Raw genomic sequence first — 20,739 nt, 5'->3', positions numbered from 1 at the left:
TTCCCCAATTTTGCTCAAAATAGATTTGAGTGAGAAATTCCAGAACCAGTGGGGGTATTTGAAAATTACTGCAATCTAGAAAAACAAGTGTAAAGTTGCAATGGTATTCTGTACGAAGAAAGCCCAAAGTAGGAGTCATAGTCCAGGCTTCCTCAACCTCGGCCCTCCAGATGTTTTGAGACTACAATTCCCATCAACCCTGACCACTGGTCCTGCTAGCTAGGGATCATGGGAGTTGTAGGCCAGAAACATCTGGAGGGCCGAGGTTGAGGAAGCCTGTCATAGTTGCTAACTCAGATGCCTTTGAAGAGGACTGGGGAAATTCACGGAGACAAAACTATCAATGGTGGTTGGATAGAATAACTGTGGGCTTCCCAGAAGCACCTGTTCTGGATTAGAGCAACCTTAGCTTTGACCCAGCAGGGCTGGCTCCAGCTTTTCCAGAACCACTAGATTCTGCCAAACTGGCAAGGCCAGCCCAACACATTTTGCTCCCTGAGGCCAATAACAAAATGGCACCACCCCCGTGAACCCCACTTTGCTACCAGTGCTGCTCCTGATTGAGATCAGCAGGGTGGATCTAGAGGTGGAGAGCAAGGTGCAGGACACACAGCTCTCTTCTCCAACAGAAGGGCATGGCCAGGGAGCTCAGGAGGAAGCCCTGTGGGCACCACTGCCTCCCAGCACATGCCACCTGAGGCAGTTGTCTCACTCTGCCTAATGGTAGGACTGGCCCTGAAAAGTGACCCAAACTGCCAGGAGCGTGGTCTGAAGGTGTGCAATGCAGGAGCTCGGATGAAGCTGCCTGGAAACCTCATGCATGCCGCCACCTTTTGCTTCATGGATCAAAGGATGATGTTCATTGTTAGGCACACAAGTCAAGAGGCGACTCGTAGATCTACAACCAAAGGATGGAGACATGCCGCCACCTGCTTAGTCTATTATTGTTAACACTTGCTAGATTCTTTATACAAAAAAGAGTCACAAAGATAACAAATAAAAGCAGTTAACACCTAGAAAATTTAAAACAGCCACAACACAAAATGCCTAAGATGCGCATCCAGTAAAAGGAGACCCCCCCATTAAAGGGTGAGCCCCCCTCACCATTATAGGGTGAGGCCAGCTTAGCTACCAGAGTCCTGAATCAATACAAATATTTTGGCTGGGTGCCTGAAAACATAATGATGTTCCACCAGCCTTTTCCCCTAGCGAAAGCATTCCACAAATGGCTACTTAAAAGTAGTTGTTGTTTAGTCATTTAGTCGTGTCCGACTCTTCGTGACCCCATGGACCAGAGCACAGTCAGGCACTCCTGTCTTCCACTGCCTCCCGCAGTTTGGTCAGACTCATGTTTGTAGCTTCGAGAACACTGTCCAACCATCTCTTCCTCTGTCGTCCCCTTCTCCTTGTGCCCTCCATCTTTCCCAACATCAGGGTCTTTTCCAGGGAGTCTTCTCATCCCATGAGGTGGCCAAAGTATTGGAGCCTCAGCTTCATGATCTGTCCTTCCAGTGAGCACTCAGGGCTGATTTCCTTCAGAATGGAGAGGTTTGATCTTCTTGCAGTCCAGGGGACTCTCAAGAGTCTCCTCCAGCACCAGAATTCAAAAGTAGGCATGGCTAATTCCCATTGGGTGAAAGGCAGGGAGCCCAACAGTAGGTGGCACCAGAGCCTATGGCAGGCAGAGCCAACTTTGAGTGTTGTCCTCCTGTTTGCTGAGTTCTACCAGGGCACTGCTGAGACTAAGGAGGAGGAAGATGAGTTGGCTGAAGACAGGCTGAGGTTGGGGGGGGGGCGGGCAATGCCCCATACACACTAATAGGCCAGCCCACACCAACTCAGTGCAGTGTGTGTGTCTCTATAGATCTTAAAAGATTTTTTTTTAACAAGCTCAGTTTTGTTACACGCCACCCGATTCTCCACCGCAGTTGGAGGTTCCAGGAATTGCAGGTGTTTCCTTTGGAAATGAGGCACAGTGGAGACTCTGGTGTCTTCATGATATACGGTTTATTTACACATATAAGCTACCTTTCCTTACTGTGGAGGAGTCCACAGCATTACACTCAAAGCGTCTCTCTCATGGCTGCAATGTTGCCTCCAAACTGCCCCCATGGTGCTCCAACCCCCCTTTTTCTCCAGGTCCCCAACTACTTCCTAAAACTCCACTATTTCCCCTCTGCTTACACCAGCCCACTGCAATTCTGAAACTCCCCCCTCCCAACTCTGCATTGTCTTTTACTAACTACTCAGGGTGGGTCTCTACCCCTCTGAGTTTGGCAGGCAGAGAGTCCTCGCCTTGTTGTGGGCTTCCTTGGTGGGCCACCCCCGTCTTTTGCACCCGCTTAATGGTCCATCTCTTCAGGCGATTACTTCATCAGGAAGCCAGCCTGGCTTGTTTTTTAAAACTTTACTTATATTCAGTGGCGGAGCTTCATGCTCCGGCACCTGGGGCGTACAGCAGCCGGGGGCGTGGCACCGAGTGCGGGGGCAGCCATGATGGCACCCCACTGGGATTGTGGTGCCAGGGATGGTACGCTCCCCCTGCCCCCCTCTTCCTCTGCCAGTGCTTATATTTTAACATGATAAATTCTGTGCCTGGCACTCCGGAATTAGAAGGGGAATCCAGGCACCCCACAAACTTACCGTATTTTTCGCTCTATAAGATGCACCAGACCACAAGACGCACCTAGTTTTTGGAGGAGGAAAACAAGAAAAAAAATATTCTGAATCCCAGAAGCCAGAACAGCAAGAGGGATCGCTGCGCAGCGAAAGCAGCAATCCCTCTTGCTGTTCTGGCTTCTGGGATAGCTGCACAGCCTGCATTCGCTCCATAAGACGCACACACATTTCCCCTTACTTTTTAGGAGGGGAAAAGTGAGTCTTATAGAGCAAAAAATACGGTATAATACTTTTATAGAATTTTCTAATGTTTACTGTTTAATACAGACAAAACATTTAAATGCTCAGAAATCAAGATGCATCTAGGTATACTGCCTCCCCTTTCAAATGACTAGGTAGGCTGGACTCACCCTGGCTCTCTCTTTGTGGCACATGCCCCCTTCATTCCACAACAAACCGGTCCCTTCAGTCATTCCAGAATAACAGCTTAGGCACAAGTCATGATGCATAAACTCTAAAGGAAACAATTTGTCTCATTAGTTACCCATGTCTGGCCATTTCCTCCGAAGATCCAAAAGGCACCCTGGATCATTCTTCCCCTGTGCTAGAAATATTAGCTCCATTTACTCCTTGGGGCTCCAAATGTTTCTTACAGGATGGGCATCATGTTATGTCATCTGTTCATTCGTTTTTATTTAACCCAGTAAGCTACATTGGCAGAGCAGAAGGTTTGAACTCTGATATGAACTTCTCACCCCACTGGCTCCTGCAGAGGGTTTGCTTCTTGCTGTGCCTCTGCAAGCATCAGCTGACCCCTGGACGCAGGAGTCCCATTGTGGACGGGTATCTCAGCGTATTCCTGTTTTTGTTGTGTAGTGTCACATTCACCACATGATGGCAGTGTTGTTAGAGACTGCGGGAACAGAGGCTGCCTTCATTTTTCAGTAGCAGTTTTCAAACTACTGATGCAATAGAGCCAGGAGAGAGAAAACTATGAGGGTGGGGCATGAACAAGGCCTGATTCTGGCAAACCTTTTGCACTAATGGAGCACAATCTTTTGGGAAGCTTTCCTGTGCAAACCCCACTGAAAGGAATAGGAATCATAGAATCATAGAATCCTAGAGTTGGAAGAGACCACAAGGGCCATCAAGTCCAACCCCCTGCCAAGCAGGAAACACCATCAGAGCACTCCTGACATATGGTTGTCAAGCCTCTGCTTAAAGACCTCCAAAGTAGGAGACTCCACCACACTCCTTGGCAGCAAATTCCACTGTCGAACAGCTCTTACTGTCAGGAAGTTCTTCCTAATGTTCAGGTGGAATCTTCTTTCTTGTAGTTTGGATCCATTGCTCCGTGTCCGCTTCTCTGGAGCAGCAGAAAACAACCTTTCTCCCTCCTCTATGTGACATCCTTTTATATATTTGAACATGGCTATCATATCACCCCTTAACCTCCTCTTCTCCAGGCTAAACATGCCCAGCTCCCTTAGCCGTTCCTCATAAGGCATCGTTTCCAGGCCTTGGACCATTTTGGTTGCCCTCCTCTGGACACGTTCCAGTTTGTCAGTGTCCTTCTTGAACTGTGGTGCCCAGAACTGGACACAGTACTCCAGGTGAGGTCTGACCAGAGCAGAATACAGTGGCACTATTACTTCCCTTGATCTAGATGCTCTACTCCTATTGATGCAGCCCAGAATTGCATTGGCTTTTTTAGCTGCCGCGTCACACTGTTGGCTCATGTCAAGTTTGTGGTCAACCAAGACTCCTAGATCCTTTTCACATGTACTGCTCTCAAGCCAGGTGTCACCCATCTTGTATTTGTGCCTCTCATTTTTTTTGCCCAAGTGCAATACTTTACATTTCTCCCTGTTAAAGTTCATCTTGTTTGTTTTGGCCCAGTGCCCTAATCTGTCAAGGTCGTTTTGAAGTGTGATCCTGTCCTCTGGGGTGTTAGCCACCCCTCCCAGTTTGGTGTCATCTGCAGATTTGATCAGGATGCCCTTGAGTCCATCATCCAAGTCGTTGATAAAGATGTTGAATAAGACCGGGCCCAAGACAGAACCCTGTGGCACCCCACTAGTCACTCTTCTCCAGGATGAAGAGGAACCATTGATGAGCACCCTTTGGGTTCGGTCAGTCAGCCAGTTACAAATCCACTGAGTGGTAGCATAGTCAAGACCGCATTTTACCAGCTTCTTTACAAGAATATCATGGGGCACCTTGTCAAATGCCTTGCTGAAATCAAGGTAGGCTACATCCACTGCGTTCCCTTCATCTACCAGGCTTGTAATTCTGTCAAAAAACTAGATCAGGTTAGTCTGACATGACTTTTTTTTCAGAAATCCATGCTGACTATTGGTGATCACAGCATTCCTTTCTAGGTGCTCACAGACTGTTTGCTTAATGATCTGCTCCAGAATCTTCCCTGGTATTGATGTCAGACTGACTGGGCGGTAATTATTTGGGTCCTCTCTTTTCCCCTTTTTGAAAATAGGGACAACATTTGCCCTCCTCCAGTCTGCCGGGACTTCGCCTGTTCTCCAGGAATTCTCAAAGATGACTGCCAGTGGTTCTGAGATCACATCTGCCAGTTCTTTTAATACTCTTGGATGCTGTTCATCTGGCCCTGGAGACCTGAATGCATCTAAACTAGCCAAGTATTCTTGCACTATCTCCTTAGTTATTCTGGACTGTGTTTCCTTTGCTGAATCATTTGCTCCAAATTCTTCAGGTCGGGCATTGTTTTCTTTATCGGAGAAGACTGAGGCAAAGAAGGCATTGAGGAGTTCAGCCCTTTCTGTGTCCCCTGTTTGCATTTCACCATCTTCTCCTCTGAGTGACCCCACTGTTTCTTTGTTCTTCCTTTTGCTACGAACATACCCATAAAAGCCTTTTTTGTTGCTTTTAACCTCTCTAGCAAGCCTGAGTTCATTCTGTGCTTTAGCTTTTCTGACTTTGTGTCTACACGTGCTGGCTATTTGTTTGAATTCCTCTTTGGTGGTTTCCCCCCTTTTCCATTTTTTGTACACATCCTTTTTTAATCTTAACTCAGTTAATAGTTCTTTAGATAGCCACCCTGGCTTCTTTAGGCACTGTGATGGGATGATGAGCTGCTTGTGCGTAAAATCGTAGTCCCTCAGAGTTTGTTCAAGCCCACAAACCTCTGTCTGTGACAGAGCCCCTCAGACATGGCTGCTCTAGTCACTTGCAGATTCCGACAGTGGTTGCTTTCGGAATCGCTTCCAGCATAAAAGCTCCTTAACGGAAACACGTCTTCTGGACTCGCAGCGTGACAGTTTCCGGCGAGGAGTGGGTCTCCCTATGGGAGGTTCAGAAACCTCCCCACTGTTCTCGCTGGACGTATCCCTGAGCCCTCCCTCTTGCTCGCTTTCTCTCAGAGATCCACCTCTCCCCCTGCTGGTTCCTGCTTCAGCTGCTGGGTCTCTCCCAGCCTCCGTGAGCCCTTCCACCACCTGTTCCTCCGATGGCAGTTCCCTGACATCCACCTCCCCTCCAGGACCCCCTTCACCCCCTCCCGTTCCCTCTCCTCTGGGCGGTGAGGAGGTAAAACCCCTAAAAGAATCCTCTTCATCTTCAGACGTCTCGAACATTTCCCTCCATCGGTCACTGTTCCGGGTCGCTGAATCCTCCTCCTCCTCGGAATCTGTGAACCCCTCCAACTCCTCTTCATCATCTGTGGTGGCAAAGTATTCCCTCCGGAACCTCGCTACAGGCTGAGGTTTACGTGGGAACCTCTGATGAAAAGTTTCTATTAATACCTCGTCATTGACATCCTCTGCCATGACCCAGGTGTTTTCCGACTCCGGTTCCCCTTCCCACATTACCAAATACTCCACTTGATCTCCCTTCCACCTGGAATCGAGGATCTCCGCCACATGGATGCTGTGTTCCCTTTCCTCCATTGCTGGTCCCCGAGTGAACCTCCCTTCTCTGTCCCCTCTATACGGTGACAGCAATGACCTGTGGAAAACTGGGTGCAGCTTCATGTGGTTCGGTAACCGGAGTCTGAAAGCCACTGGGTTGACCTGTTGCGTGACTTCAAATGGGCCCAATCTTTTGGGTCTTAACTTCTTACAACCCCCCTTGAATGGTAACCCTTGGGTTGACAGCCACACCTGGTCCCCCACCCTAATGGTTTCACCTTCCCTTCTGTTTTTGTCTGCCTGCCTCTTATACTCCTCCTTGGCCCTGTCTAAGTTAAGTTGGAGCTGACGATGGATCGCTTCCATTTCTTCTACGAACTGTTCGGCAGCCGGGACGCTCCATCTCTCCCCTTCCCCCCCTGGGAAAGTCCTGGGATGGCACCCGTAATTAGCCAAAAAGGGGCTCATCCCTGTGGACACGTTCTCCGCATTGTTGTAGGCAAATTCTGCCAACGCCAGCTTTTCCACCCAACCATTCTCTCTGTCATTGACATAACACCTCAGATATTGCTGGAGGATGCCATTGGTTCTTTCCGCCTGCCCGTTGGTTTCAGGATGCCGGGAAGTCGAAAAATTGACCTCTACATGCAGTAAGCTCATGAGCTTCCTCCAGAACCTGGAAGTAAATTGTTTCCCTCGGTCTGAAACCACCCTCAAGGGGGCGCCATGCAACCTAAACACATTTTCTACAAACAATTTAGCTGTTTCTTCTGCCGTGACAGCATGTGAGCAGGCTATAAAGTGGGCCATTTTGGTTAACAGGTCTACCACAACCATGATGGCTGTTTTCCCTCGGGACCTTGGCAGATCAGTCATGAAATCTATTGCCACTGCTTCCCATGGTCTTTCAGGTGTGGGTAGCAGTTCTAATAACCCTGCCGGCGCCCGCCTCTCCCCTTTGGCTCGCTGGCATTGGTCACAACCTCTCACATACTCCCGCACATCTTCCCTGACCTTGGGCCACCAAAATTCCCTGGTAACCAGCCACATGGTTTTGTGTTGCCCAAAATGCCCCGCTGTGGGGCTATCGTGCAGCTGCTTGAGTACCTTCCCCCTCAACTCTCCTTCAGGTATATATAACGCTCCCTTGTAATACAACGCCCCGTTTCTCTCCTCAAAACCTCCGGGTTTATCTCCCTCCCCCCTGAGACCCCTGAGTTTGTCCTGGGCGTATTCATCATTCTCCGTTCCCTCTACCAGTTCTCTTTGCCCCACCAATGCCGCCCCACACACCCAGCGGTCCTCTGGAATGACATGTCTTTCTTCGGGTGCTCCCTCCCCCTCCAAATATTCAGGTTTGCGTGAGAGAGCGTCCGCCCTAATGTTCTCTGGGCCTGGCACGTAACAAATCTCAAAGTTAAATTTGGAGAACTCCTGGGCCCATCTCACTAGCCGTTGGTTGAGCACTCGGGCCGTTCTCCAATACTCTAGGTTCTTGTGGTCAGTGCACACTTGCACCTTATGTTGTGCTCCAATTAGCAGGTGCCTCCATCTCCGGAAAGCCTCATGAATGGCAAGTAGTTCTCGGTCGTACACCGTGTAGTTCCTCTCGGATTTGTTCAGCTTGCGCGAAAAAAAGGCACACGGTCTCCACTCTGACTCCTCCTTCCCTGGCTGTAGAAGCACCGCCCCTATAGCTCTGTCTGATGCGTCAGTTTCGACTCATCTTTTTTTGTAAATCCACATGCAGAAGTTGTTCTTCAGAGGCGAAGGCCCTTTTTAGTTCCTCAAATGCTCGCTCCGCCTCCTCAGTCCAAACGAATTTCTTCTTACTGCTGAGACAGTCCGTAATGGGCGCCGTCAGGTGGGCAAAGTTTCGGATGAACTTACGATAAAAGTTCCCAAACCCTAGGAACCTCTGCACATCCTTCTTTGTTTTGGGTGTTTTCCATTCCAGCACTGCCTGGACCTTGCCGGGATCCATGGCCAATCCCTTGTCTGACAGGCGGTACCCCAGGAACTCCACCTCCTTGGTATGAAACTGACACTTCTCCAGTTTCACCCACAGCCGGTTGGCTTGCAGCCTGCTCAACACTTCTCTGACGTCTCTCACATGCTGCTCCTCATTCTCAGAATACACCAACACGTCATCTAGGAAGGCCACACAATTCTTGTAAAGCAAAGGCCCCAGGACGTGGTTCATAAACGATTGGAAGCATGCCGAGCCTGCTTGTAGGCCAAATGGCATAACTAAATATTCAAATGCCCCCAAAGGGGTGAACATGGTGGTTTTCCATTCATCCCCTTTCCTTATACGTATCAGGTTGTACGCCCCCCCTTAGGTCCAGCTTTGTAAAAATCTTTCCCTTCCGCACCCTGGTCAAAATGCCGTCAATCCTGGGCATAGGGAAGGCCAATGGTTCTGACACTGCATTTAAAACCCTGAAGTCACACACAAGTCTCGGCTTGTCCGTGTTTTTTTTATCCACAAAAAACACTGGACTACCTCCCACCGCTCTGGACTCTCTGATGAAACCTCTCTTCAGGTTCTTGTCAATGAACTCTCTTAGCTCCTGCATTTCTCTGTCTGACATGGCGTACAACTTGCCTACAGGAAGCTGTGCCCCAGGGAGTAAATTGATTTGACAGTCAAAGGGTCTATGCGGGGGTAGTTGGTCAGCTTCCCTTTCGCTGAACACGTCACTGAGATCTGCGTATTGTCGTGGTACCTTCACTTTCTCCATTACTTCCGTCCCTGCTACGGTGGCTTGGGCCCCTGCTGAACCCTTTCCCCCTTTTGCAGTGTTCTAAGCAATGTGCTGAACCAAAGGAAACCACTCTCTGATGCCAGCCCACCAGCGGATCATGTAACGCTAGCCAGCTCATCCCCAAAATAATAGGAGCTCCTCCCAAGGTGGCCACATTAAACGCTATCAGTTTGGTGTGCCTAGCCACCCTCATTATCATTGGGACGGTCTGCAAGCTGACTTCTCCTCCCAACAACTCCCTGCCATCGATCGTGGTCACCTGCAGGGGGTTGCTTAAAGGGATCGTCTGTATCTGGTGTTCAGCTGCAAACTCTTTGCTCATGAAATTGCAGGAGCTGCCTGAGTCCAACAGCGCCTTTATCTTTAGGGGGTGTCCGTTTTGCAGCTCTAGCGACACTTCTATCACTAGGGCAGGTTTAGGAGGTTCTGGCGTGGGCACTTTCACTGCTCTTTGGCCTGGCTGCTGTGCCCTGACGGTGGCAACCAGGCGTTGGCTTTTACTTGCTCCGGTTTTTCCTCCTCTCTTCCCTCAACAGCTCCCACCATCCCTTGCCATTCCTTCCTCTGGGGGCAGACTCTGGCAAAGTGACCTGGCTGTTGGCAGAGATAGCATTTCCGGGCGCCTTTTCCCTCCTTCTTCCCCCCCTCACTGGGCTTTGAAACTGCGCGCGCGCGCGCTGTTCCGATTTCCATCGGCTCTGCCGGCGGGAAAGTTGTCTCTGGAATGTCTGGAATGCGGAACTCCTTCCAACGTTCCCCCTTCCCTTCCCGCCTCTCCAAAGCTCTCGCCTCCTGGCGCGCTCCTATGGTCAGCGCAGATTTGGTCAGCTGATCCATAGAATCTGCCCTGGGACCCCGGGAAAGTTCGTCTTTCACAGCCGAAGCAAGACCTTCTTCAAATGGCATTTGAATGGGTTCCGCCGATAAGTCCCACCCCAATCTGTGAACCAGCATGGTGAACTCAGTCCAGTACTCACGGACAGATCGGCTCCCCTGTTTGCAAGCCATTAGCTGTCTGCGCACCACTCCCTGCTCAATATCGCTGGAAAACATCAGATCCATGGCACGAAAGAACCTCATTGTGTCCTTTAGGACGTCATTATTCGTTGCCATCAGGGGTCTCACCCAGTCTCTCGCCCCCTTTTCAAGATGCCCAATCACGAAAGCCACTCGCGATTCCTCGTCAGGGAATTCATCAAACTGCACATTGAGGGCATATTGCATCTCTGTCCTAAAGGCATGGTAGTCCTTGGGCTCCCCCCCAAACTTCTGCACCAATCCTGGTACCTTTCTGGGGAACTGGGTGGCTTTTCCCCTTTTGTCTGCATCCTGAGCCCTTCTCTCCTCAAGCCTCGCCGTCTGCAGCGCTAGCTGGATCTCCAACGCCCGGTACCTTTCCTCCAGGCTTGGCCCTGCTCCAACTCCTGCTTCTCCGGTTCCGGCTGGGTCACTCATGATGCCTTCTCCTGCACAAACAACTTACAAAGACTGTCGGAATGCTGTGATGGGATGATGAGCTGCTTGTGCGTAAAATCGTAGTCCCTCAGAGTTTGTTCAAGCCCACAAACCTCTGTCTGTGACAGAGCCCCTCAGACATGGCTGCTCTAGTCACTTGCAGATTCCGACAGTGGTTGCTTTCGGAATCGCTTCCAGCATAAAAGCTCCTTAACGGAAACACGTCTTCTGGACTCGCGGCGTGACAGTTTCCGGCGAGGAGTGGGTCTCCCTATGGGAGGTTCAGAAACCTCCCCACTGTTCTCGCTGGACGTATCCCTGAGCCCTCCCTCTTGCTCGCTTTCTCTCAGAGATCCACCTCTCCCCCTGCTGGTTCCTGCTTCAGCTGCTGGGTCTCTCCCAGCCTCCGTGAGCCCTTCCACCACCTGTTCCTTCGATGGCAGTTCCCTGACAGGCACCTTCTATGTTTCCGTCTCATTCGTATTGCCTGAAGTTGTGCTTTTACTATCTCCCTCTTAACAAACTCCCAACCATCATGAACTCCCTTTCCTTTTAGTATTACTGTCCATGGGATCTCACCCAGCACTTCCCTAAGTTTTACTTGTCAGCATTTAAAGTCTCTGTCCAATTTTTTTTATTGATTTCATGATACAGCCAATTTTCATAATTTTTTAAAATTTTTTTATTGCATTTCCATTTTATTTATTCAGATACAATCAAATTATTCCTTCTATTAATTTTCTGCTCATTTGAGCTTAGTGACTTCCCTCCATCCCACCCATTGCTTTCAAAATTCCTCATCTATCCTTGCATTTATACATTATTCGAATCTACATTTTCTTTTAAAATTTATCTCAATCTTTAAATAAAAGTAAAAAAGGTACTAATTGTAAACATTACAAGACTTTTTACAATCCTGTGTTGTTAATTGATTACAATGATCCTTTAAATATTGTGTAAATTTATTCCAGTCTTCAATCTTCATAATTTTAAATACCCCAAAACTAAAAAAAAAGTCTGCACGTTTGGGAAAAAACAAACCTATAATAACCAATATTAGTTTAAATTTTAAGATGAACGATTTTGTTTCATTATTTTTTTCTATCACAGCTATGGATTGTAGGGAAGTTGTACTCAATAGCCATTCCCCCCCCCCCCCGATGTCCAAAAAATGTAAAAATTTGTTACAAGACATAAAAAACCCCATAACTTTGATTCTTTGTTGAGAAAGAGCATGTCTTTGTAATAATTTTCACCATCAAAAACTTTTGATTCTGTCATGCCCACATGCTGAAAATCGAGGTTTTCTAAACCTAGTTTTTCTACCAAAAACTACATCTATAATTTTTTTTAAGGCATTTATAAAATCTTTTGAGTGCTGGTGTATTTCTTCCTGAAATCCTCATCATGTTATTGAGCTCTGTGTAAAATTTCAAAGAAATCTGATCATTGGTTATGGAGGGGGGGGGTGGAAACTGTACACAAGGCTGAAGGTCTCAAGAGGGACAGAATCACAGATTTCATGAAACTTTGAAGTGCTATAAAATTAAAACTCTTTGAGATAGAGGGAAAAAATTTAAGGGGGTTTCTTTCAACCATAAGGGAAGGGTATATAGTTTCATCAAAATCCAAGGCGGTGGGTGACATGACCACGTTGAACTGACGTGGAATGACGTGGTGTGTACGCAAAGAGCTGAGAAAAAGGAGGGGAAGGGAGAGAGGAGGGGTGAAGGTGAAAATGGGGGTGCAAAGGGGATTCCAAAAAGGAGGGGGGAGGAGGCAAGGAAATAGGATGGAATATTGTTACGCACAACCCCAATCTACACAGCAATGTGAAATTTCAGGGGTTCCAGGTGCTTACCTCGGATTCCAGATTACTTTTGGGATTGAGACAGGAGAGGCTGCAATGGCTTGATGATATTTGGTTTATTTACATACATGTACAACCTATGGTGGAGGGGTTTCCAGGATTACATTCCAAGAAGGTCCTACTTTTCCCATTGCTTCCTCCTCGGATCCAAACTCCCAGCTCCCACTCCTCTCCCACCCCCACCCCTTCCTCCAGCTTGCAAACTGCTTGCAAAAAACCCAACTGTTCTCCCTCTTCTGCTTATATCAACCCCACTGCAGTTCTGAAACTCCCCCCTCCCAGCTCTAGCATTGTCTTTTGCTAGCTACCCAGGGCTTTAGGTGAGGCTCCACCTGTCAGGGACTGGCTGTGTGATGAGGAGTGGTGGGCGGCACCAGCCGGGGAACCCCCAAAGGAAACCACAGGAGGAAGGCTCAGAGGCAGGGAATTGGGGGTGAGCAGGGAGAGCAGGTGACAGGGAGCAGTTCAGACTCCGAGGCTGAAGCAGAGGAGGGAGGTCAAGAGGCTGTCGAAGAAGCCAGGGAGTCTCCCTCTCCTGCTGCGACAATCTCCCCTCCCCACTGGTCTCCAAGAATGTGCAGAGTAATGAGGAGAGCAGAACAGAGGCCAGAGGCGCTCAGGCGCAGCTTGAGACGGCTTGGGAAGCACCCAGGAGAGGAGGAGAAAGGGTGGAAGGCAAGGACCTTCAGTGCTGGCAACTGCTCCATAGGGTCAAGACCTGCTGGGAAGGGCGAAGGTGAAGTCGGGGGTGCAAAGTGTGGCTGCAGAATACAACAGAGAAGGGACTTCATAGATAGGGTTGAGAAAAGGAAAAGCGAGCTCAATTTTATTTGCTTGATGAGGAAACATGTTCTCAGGGAGGTTGCACAAGGCGGCCAGGTTTGGGCTGCGGTGGGAGTTGGGGAGAAAGTCCAAGGATCCCTTTCACTTTTCTTGTTAAAACATTGGAGGCGCAGGCTGAGAGCTGAGTCAGTGATTTCTTTTTGGCCTGCAAGTCCACATTTTGGAATAGGATACCAATAAAATCTATAGTAGTGGATCCACCCCATCTGGTGAGCTATTCCTGCTCTGAACATTGGCCATGAAGGGGGCTGATGGGAGCTGGAGCCTGACCACATTTGGAGGCCATAGGCTCATCACTCTGGCTGTAGATAATATAGTAGTACCTCGGGTTAAGGGCTTAATTCTTTCTGGAGGTCCGTTCTTAACCTGAAACTGTTCTTAACCTGAAGCACTACTTTAGCTAATGGGGCCTCCTGCTGCCGCTGCGCCGCTGCTGCTCTTATCCTGAAGCAAAGTTCTTCACCTGAGGTAATATTTCTGGGTTAGCGGAGTCTGTAACCTGAAGCGTATGTAACCTGAAGTGTATGTAACCCGAGGTACCACTGTACTGAGTTATATGCAGTGCTACTTTTCTAGAAAAAGAGGTGCCAAAACTCGCTATGAACACCTCCCTTGTTCTCTTATGGTGATGCCCATCTGAGAGGTGCCAGAATTAAGTTCTGGCTGAAAAAGTGCCCTGATTACATGGACCAATGGATGGACCACCTGAGGCAGCCTCCTGTGTCCAAGGCCAAGCCGTCCTCTAGTGGCATACGTGGGGAGGAAGCTTTTGTGAAACTCATAATTGCCTCCAGCCAGATTAGTAATTAACGAGAGGTTTTTTATTTGGTGTTCATCTTAATAATAAAAAAATTTCTGAAGCTGGTCAAATGCTACCATTACCCAGCTTGGCACAAAAGAAACCTCAACTAATAGTGATGAAAACTATTTGTCAACTCAGATCTGAGGCACTGTTAATGGGTGGCTACCTAGACTGGATGGTTGAGAGGTTGCCTCCTCTTGACGGGGTTACACAGGTTTGTGGAGAGTCCAAGGGCTAGACAGTGAGGAGGAAGACATTTGACCACCCTGCCCCCCAGGCTGAAGTCCCCATGCCTGACACTGGTTAAAGTGGGGTGAGGGTTGGTTACTGCGAAAGAAAGGGTTATGCCAACAGAACCCCCAGTCAGCAGAGGCCTCTCTCCATTTCACTCAGTGGAAATAAAGATGTCCTTTCATTAGCTATGAATTTTATTTTTTATTTTTTTTAAAGGTCAGAGACAGAGGGGTGTGTAACTCCTCAGTAGTATTCCAGTCCTCATGTGTGACAGGAGCACAAAACGGGTTTGTTAAGGCATATCATCACATGGCTTGGAGGGGTCGTCTTGCTTATAGTATCTGTATTCGCATGTTTGGAGATCAAGAACTCCTGTGCATCCCTCAACATGTCCAATGCCACCATATCTGAAAAAAATCACACATAGAATCATAGAATTGTAAAATTGAAAGGGACTCCAAGGGTCATCTAGTCCAATCCCCTGCAATGCAGGACTCTCAGCTAAAGCATCCATGGCAGATGGCCGTCCAGGCTCTGCTTAAAAACCTCCAAGGAAAGCGAGTCCACAACCTCCTGAGGGAGATTTTTCCAGTCAAACAGCTCTTACTGGCAGAAAATTCTTCCTGATGTTTAGTCAGAATCTCATTTCTTGTAACTTGACTCCATTGGAATGAGTTCTACACTCCAGAAAACAAGCGTATTCCATCTTCCATGTGACAGTCCTTTAGATATTTGGAGATGGCTACCATATCTCCTCTCAGCCTCCACTTTCCCATTTTAAACATACACACAACTCCCTTAACCAGTCTTGGTTTCCAGACCCTTGATCATCTTGGTCACCCTCCTCTGCACACCTTCCAGCTTGTCAACATCCTTCTTAAATTGTGTTGCCCAGAACTGGACACAGTATTCCAGGTGTGGTCTAACCAAGGAAGAATACAGTGGTACTATTACTTCCCTTGATCAGTACACTCTACTTCTGTTGATGCAGCCTAGAATAGTGTTAGCTTTTTTGCTGTTGCATCACACTGTTGAGTCATGTTAAAATTGTGGTCTACTAAGCCCCCTAGATCCTTTTCCTATGCACTACTGGCAAGCCAGGGGTCCTCCATTTTATACTGATGCATCTGATTATTCCTTACATTTGTCCTATACACATGTGTAAAGTGAACTTATCTTAATTTGTAGCAGCCATTTGGGGAACTGTGCAGCATAATAATACTAATAATACTAATACTAATAATAAATTAATTTATACCCCGCCCATCTGGCTGAGTCTCCCCAGCCACTCTTGCTCGCTCCCAATCAAGTGTTAAAAGCAATAAAGAATTAAATATTAAAAACTTCCCTAAACAGGGCTGCCTTCAGATGTCTTTTAAAGATAGGATAGCTGCTTATTTCCTTCACATCTGAAAGGAGGGTGTTCCACAGGGCAGGAGCCACTACTGAGAAGGCCCTCTGTCTGGTTCCCTGTCATCTCATTTCTCGCAATGAGGGAACCGCCAGAAGGCCCTCATCACTGGATCTCAGTGTCATTACAACACAAGTGACAGCCACCAGCTGCCTCTAGACTCTGTCTGCTTTCATTCCTTACCTGCTCTGCAGGTAAAGAGTCAGCTGCCACTGCTATTGTTTTGGGGACAACACTTTCAAAGTGGTAAATAACTCTATACCTGGCACAGCGCCGCATCTCATCTGGATGGCAGCTACACTCCATGCACTCAGCTGTATTCCATGTAGACCCAAATGGATGTGTCTTCCCATCATACGTATCAGTACACAGGGACGCGGACTTAGAAAAAATATTGGGGGGGCCCGGGAAAGCTCATGAATAATAAATAAGCTCATGAATATGCAAATAAAGTGGCTCCGGCCCCAAATAGGGCAAGCCACGCCCCCCAGCCAGCCAATTGGCTGGCTGGGAGGTGTGGCCAGTCGGGATTCCCCTGTTCTCGCGGGAGCTGAAACGAAGCAGCGAGGCAGGAGCCCCCGCCCCCGGGGATTCCCTAATCTCGCGGGGGACGGCCGGGGCTCTCAGACTAGGGTGCGCGGCTGGCTGGCTGGCTGGCTGGCGAGGGACGGCGGCGGCGCTCTGCTGGAAGGGCGCCCGAAATTATTGGGGGGGCTGAGCCCCCCCAAAAATTTTTTTGAGGGGGCTCGAGCCCCCTCAGGCCCCATGGAGTCGGCGCCTATGTCAGTACATCCAGCTGGAGTCACATTTGGGTCTATGAAGAAGAAGAAAATACCCTTTTAGTTTTATCTGCAGTTGTGCCAAAATCACCAAATATCAGCAAAGTCCAGCCCTGCCACAACATGCAGTTATGTAATCACTGATAGGGATGGGTGCACCTGTCAGATTTGGTTTGCATGATATCTGCAGCTGGTTCAGAGAGAGACAAAATAATGGACACAGGAAACTGGTATTAGGTAGAATTAGGCCACAACTTTATTGATTACACGCAACAGTAGGTTTGGCTAAGGCACTGGGCATGCATCCAGTATCAGACAACCCACATGATGCCACTTGAGAGGAACCCAGTGAGGTCAGCCCTGTGCTGGGGAGTCACCACCCACATGGATTGGGTGCTATGACCCTGCACAGACTGCCTTTGGGAGAGGTGTATTGGCCTATTGGTCCCCCAGTGGACTCCCGGGCAGAGTAACTCCTCCTGGACCCCTCTAATGGGGGAGCCCAGTGACTAAGGATCTAGTCCAATGCTTTATATGCCCAATTTGCTATGAGGCAAGCAAAATCTGCAAGCCGGTCAATTTGCTTGCAAGAGAAAATTCCTCCCTGGCCCGAATATGGTGACTGAGTAAAGCATAGCAAAGTCCATACACAAACTCGCCCGCTCCCCCAATGTGTGTGCCCTACAGACTGGGTGTGTGCATAGAAAATCTCATGACAGTCAGTGAAGAGGGTGGCTTGCAGCTCCCCTCGTGCACATGCCGTAGTGCGAAAGCTTGAGTGTAAATTTCTTTCAAATAAAAACTACCGTATTTTTTGCCCTATAGGACGCACCTAGTTTTTTTGGGAATGAGAAAAGTGTAAGAAACAAACAAGCATTACAGCTTATCCACATTTACCTTTTGCCTAACTCTTTCTAGGCACAGGTCTGTTTGCTGTGATTCCATTTTAAAGATCAGGTGTTGGTTTTTTTTTTGGGGGGGGGGTGTTTGGACATGGAGGTCTAAAGCACAGACTGTGCCTGGAAAGAGCAGAGGAAAAGTAAGGGTGGATAAGCCTTCAGATAAGCCTGGAGTCTGAGAAAGCCTCAGCAATTGAGATACTCAATCCTCATAATTCTGAATGCCTTTGCACACCAAGGAATAGGAGCCCCCAACATCCTAGCAGGGCCCAATTTCTAATGGTGCAGTTAGAGTAATTGCGCCTGAACCTATGCTAGCCTGGGCCTGTAGGATGAGCTTTCTTTTTAACAAAAGGAAGTCTCTAGCCCTTCTAGAAACAAAATATTTGGACAAATAATGTGCAGGCAACCATCTAAGCTGAGGGCTGATAAGCCAACGCAAAGCGAGGGCTGAGTCTAATGCTTCTTCTGGTTCTGCAGCCCAGAGCACCCACTTCCAGCTACAACTGGCTCTGCTGTTCCTTCCTCCACTCCTTTCTGGAGGGAAGCCCTTGCCTTGGCAGATGCTGTGGGACTAAAGCAGAGAGGGACTTTGGGGGTGCTGTTAGGGGTACGGGAAGTGCTGTTCACCACCTCTGCTTTGGCTACCCATGAAAGGGCCTTTGAAAAAGCATGAGAGCTAGAAAGTGTCACACCCGCCAGCCTTCCCTTTACTTTGCAACCCATGGAAGGGCTTGTGGAAAATGTGGAGGGAGACATTTTCTTGTCTGGGAGGGGGGGAAGTCTTTTTGAAAAGGAGGGAGCAGACATGCCAGGGTCTGATTCCCCCCTCCTTCCTTTGCTGGGCAGCTGCTTTGGCCATGGAGGAGTGGGTTTTGTTTTTTGTTTGAAAGTGTGTGTATATGTAGTGCTGGAGGAAGAAGGGCAGAATCCACCCACTTGCTAGTTTTGCTTTGCTGCCTGCCAGCCACATGGAGCAGTAGGCAGGCAGCTACCCTTTTATTTAAAAAAGTGTGTGTTGGGATGTGGAGCAGCGGGAATTGTCTGTTGCTTGTGTTGCTCCTTGAGGGACATTTTGAAAATGCCGGGGTGGGTTGGAGGCAGAAATAGGGGGGTCAACCCATGGCTGCCGTGTTTTTCTTCTTGCCTGCTGACATATGAAGCAGGCAGCTACTTGAGAGGCGCCTCAGTGGAATATGAGAGAGAGAGGGGAGGAGATGGGAATGCTTTTTTGTTCCTGCTGCCTGCTGCACAGCAGAGGTTGTTGCAAAGCGGTTGCAGGAGGCCTCCTAGTTCAGAGGCCTCATCAGCCCCATCCATGATCCACTTTTACCTAATTGTTCCCAAACTAATGTTGTTGGGGGCAGTGCAGATGCGCTAGTTTAATCATTATCAGAATTTAAATCGTCTTGATCTATTCCCTGAATCTTCCAAGTTGCCCCCCCTTGTATGGGGAAGGGGGTTCCCAGTGTGGAGGCATCAGAATTGTTATAAACTTTCCCCAGATAATTCACAAGTTGTCTTGGGAGGCAGTACATAAGTATCATCAAGATCATCATCAGCAGCATTGTCTCCATATTTCCCCCCATAGTTCCCAATTTTTTGGGGGGAGGGGAGGACATGTATTTCAGAAGCACAGCACCACCTTTTCCTCCAGAAGGAATTGTTCCCCAATTGTTTGAGGAGGGGAATCAGAGTGCAAACCCAGAAATATTATTGTTGTCAACTCACCCTCCCCAGTGTCGACATAATCATATTTGTTTAAGTGAAGGAAGAGGGCCTCAAAGAACTATAAATCCACACCTGCACTTACCTGGGAGTTAGCACAACTGAATTCAATGGGACTTACTTCTGAGTAGACATAACGAGGATGGGAGCCACAGACGGCTTTGTGATGGGCCATTTAGTCACTACATTAACTTTGCCTATTATTATTATTATTATTATTATTATTATTATTATTATTATTATTCCCCACCCATCTGGCTGGGTTGCCCCAGCTACTCTGGGCTGCTCCCAACACACACAAAACAGAATAAAATGTCAAACATTAATAATAACCACCTGATCCAATACAAAAAAGTCACAATAACTTTAAAATAAACAACATATCAAATTAAGCAATATTTAATAATCCATTGCCTGGTGTGCTCTGGTCCAATGGGGTCACGAAGAGACGGACATGACTAAATGACTAAAGAACAACAACAATCCATTAGACTCTAAAAAGCTGCTGATAGCTGAGATAGGCATGTCCATCACTTTCATTATGATATGTACCAAATTCTGCAAGGAGTGATATCAAGCAAAGACAACAGATACACACCGAAATGCATATATGACTGATTTATTCAGATTCTCTTATATGAAAGGAATTTGTAAAGCTCAGGAACAGGGTTTGGAGGGGTCATCCAGTTTATAGAACTCATATTCACATGTGTTTGGATTTAACACTGCTTTACATCCCGGAACATAAACAGTACCACTGTACCTAAAAAGAAGAAGAAGAATGTGTAAACTAAGGTTTCCCTGAGCTTATGGAGATCTTGTAGAGGAGCGCTCCTTTCTCCTGCTCACTTAGGACATGCCAAGAATGATTGGAACTGCCTGGCAGAAAAGCAGTTTTGCAAGATGTTTGCTCCATTCAGGGAAAGCCAAGCCCTTGGAAAACATTTGCCCTGAGGCCAAATCCACCTGGGGAATCCAAACTGAATGCACAAAGGACATGTCTTGCTCAATATGCCATTGCATGTTGCTGTACGATGATTCTCCCCCCCCCCATATGTTTGCGGTGGTTGAGGGCAGCATCCATGCACAAAAAAGGGTGTAGCAAAATGTTGGTGCGAAACCAAGAGGCCAGCCAGGAGGGAGACAGAAGGAGACAGGAAGGTGCAGGAAAGAGGAGGGGTCCTCTTCCATTGGGCGCATTGGGGTCCCTCTCCCCAGCACCAACTCCTAGGTGGTCTCCGGATGAGAGGATCTGGGACTCAGGGAGATCCCAAAGTCCAAGCTTCAACGCAGCGAACGCCTGGTGATTGGATGATTGGAAAGGCACTCTAGACATGCTCAATTTTATGCAGCCTATCTTCAGATGTAAAGATTAATTGGGACACCCATCTTCAGCTAATTCCGTCCATGAATGTTTATTGAGCAGAAGGTCTTTCAGAGAGAACGG

The sequence above is a fragment of the Podarcis liolepis genome (assembly GCF_965112155.1).
Source record: "Podarcis liolepis genome assembly, chromosome: 7".
In the NCBI taxonomy this organism is placed as follows: Eukaryota; Metazoa; Chordata; class Lepidosauria; order Squamata; family Lacertidae; genus Podarcis; species Podarcis liolepis.
This window is presented reverse-complemented; position numbering follows the sequence as displayed.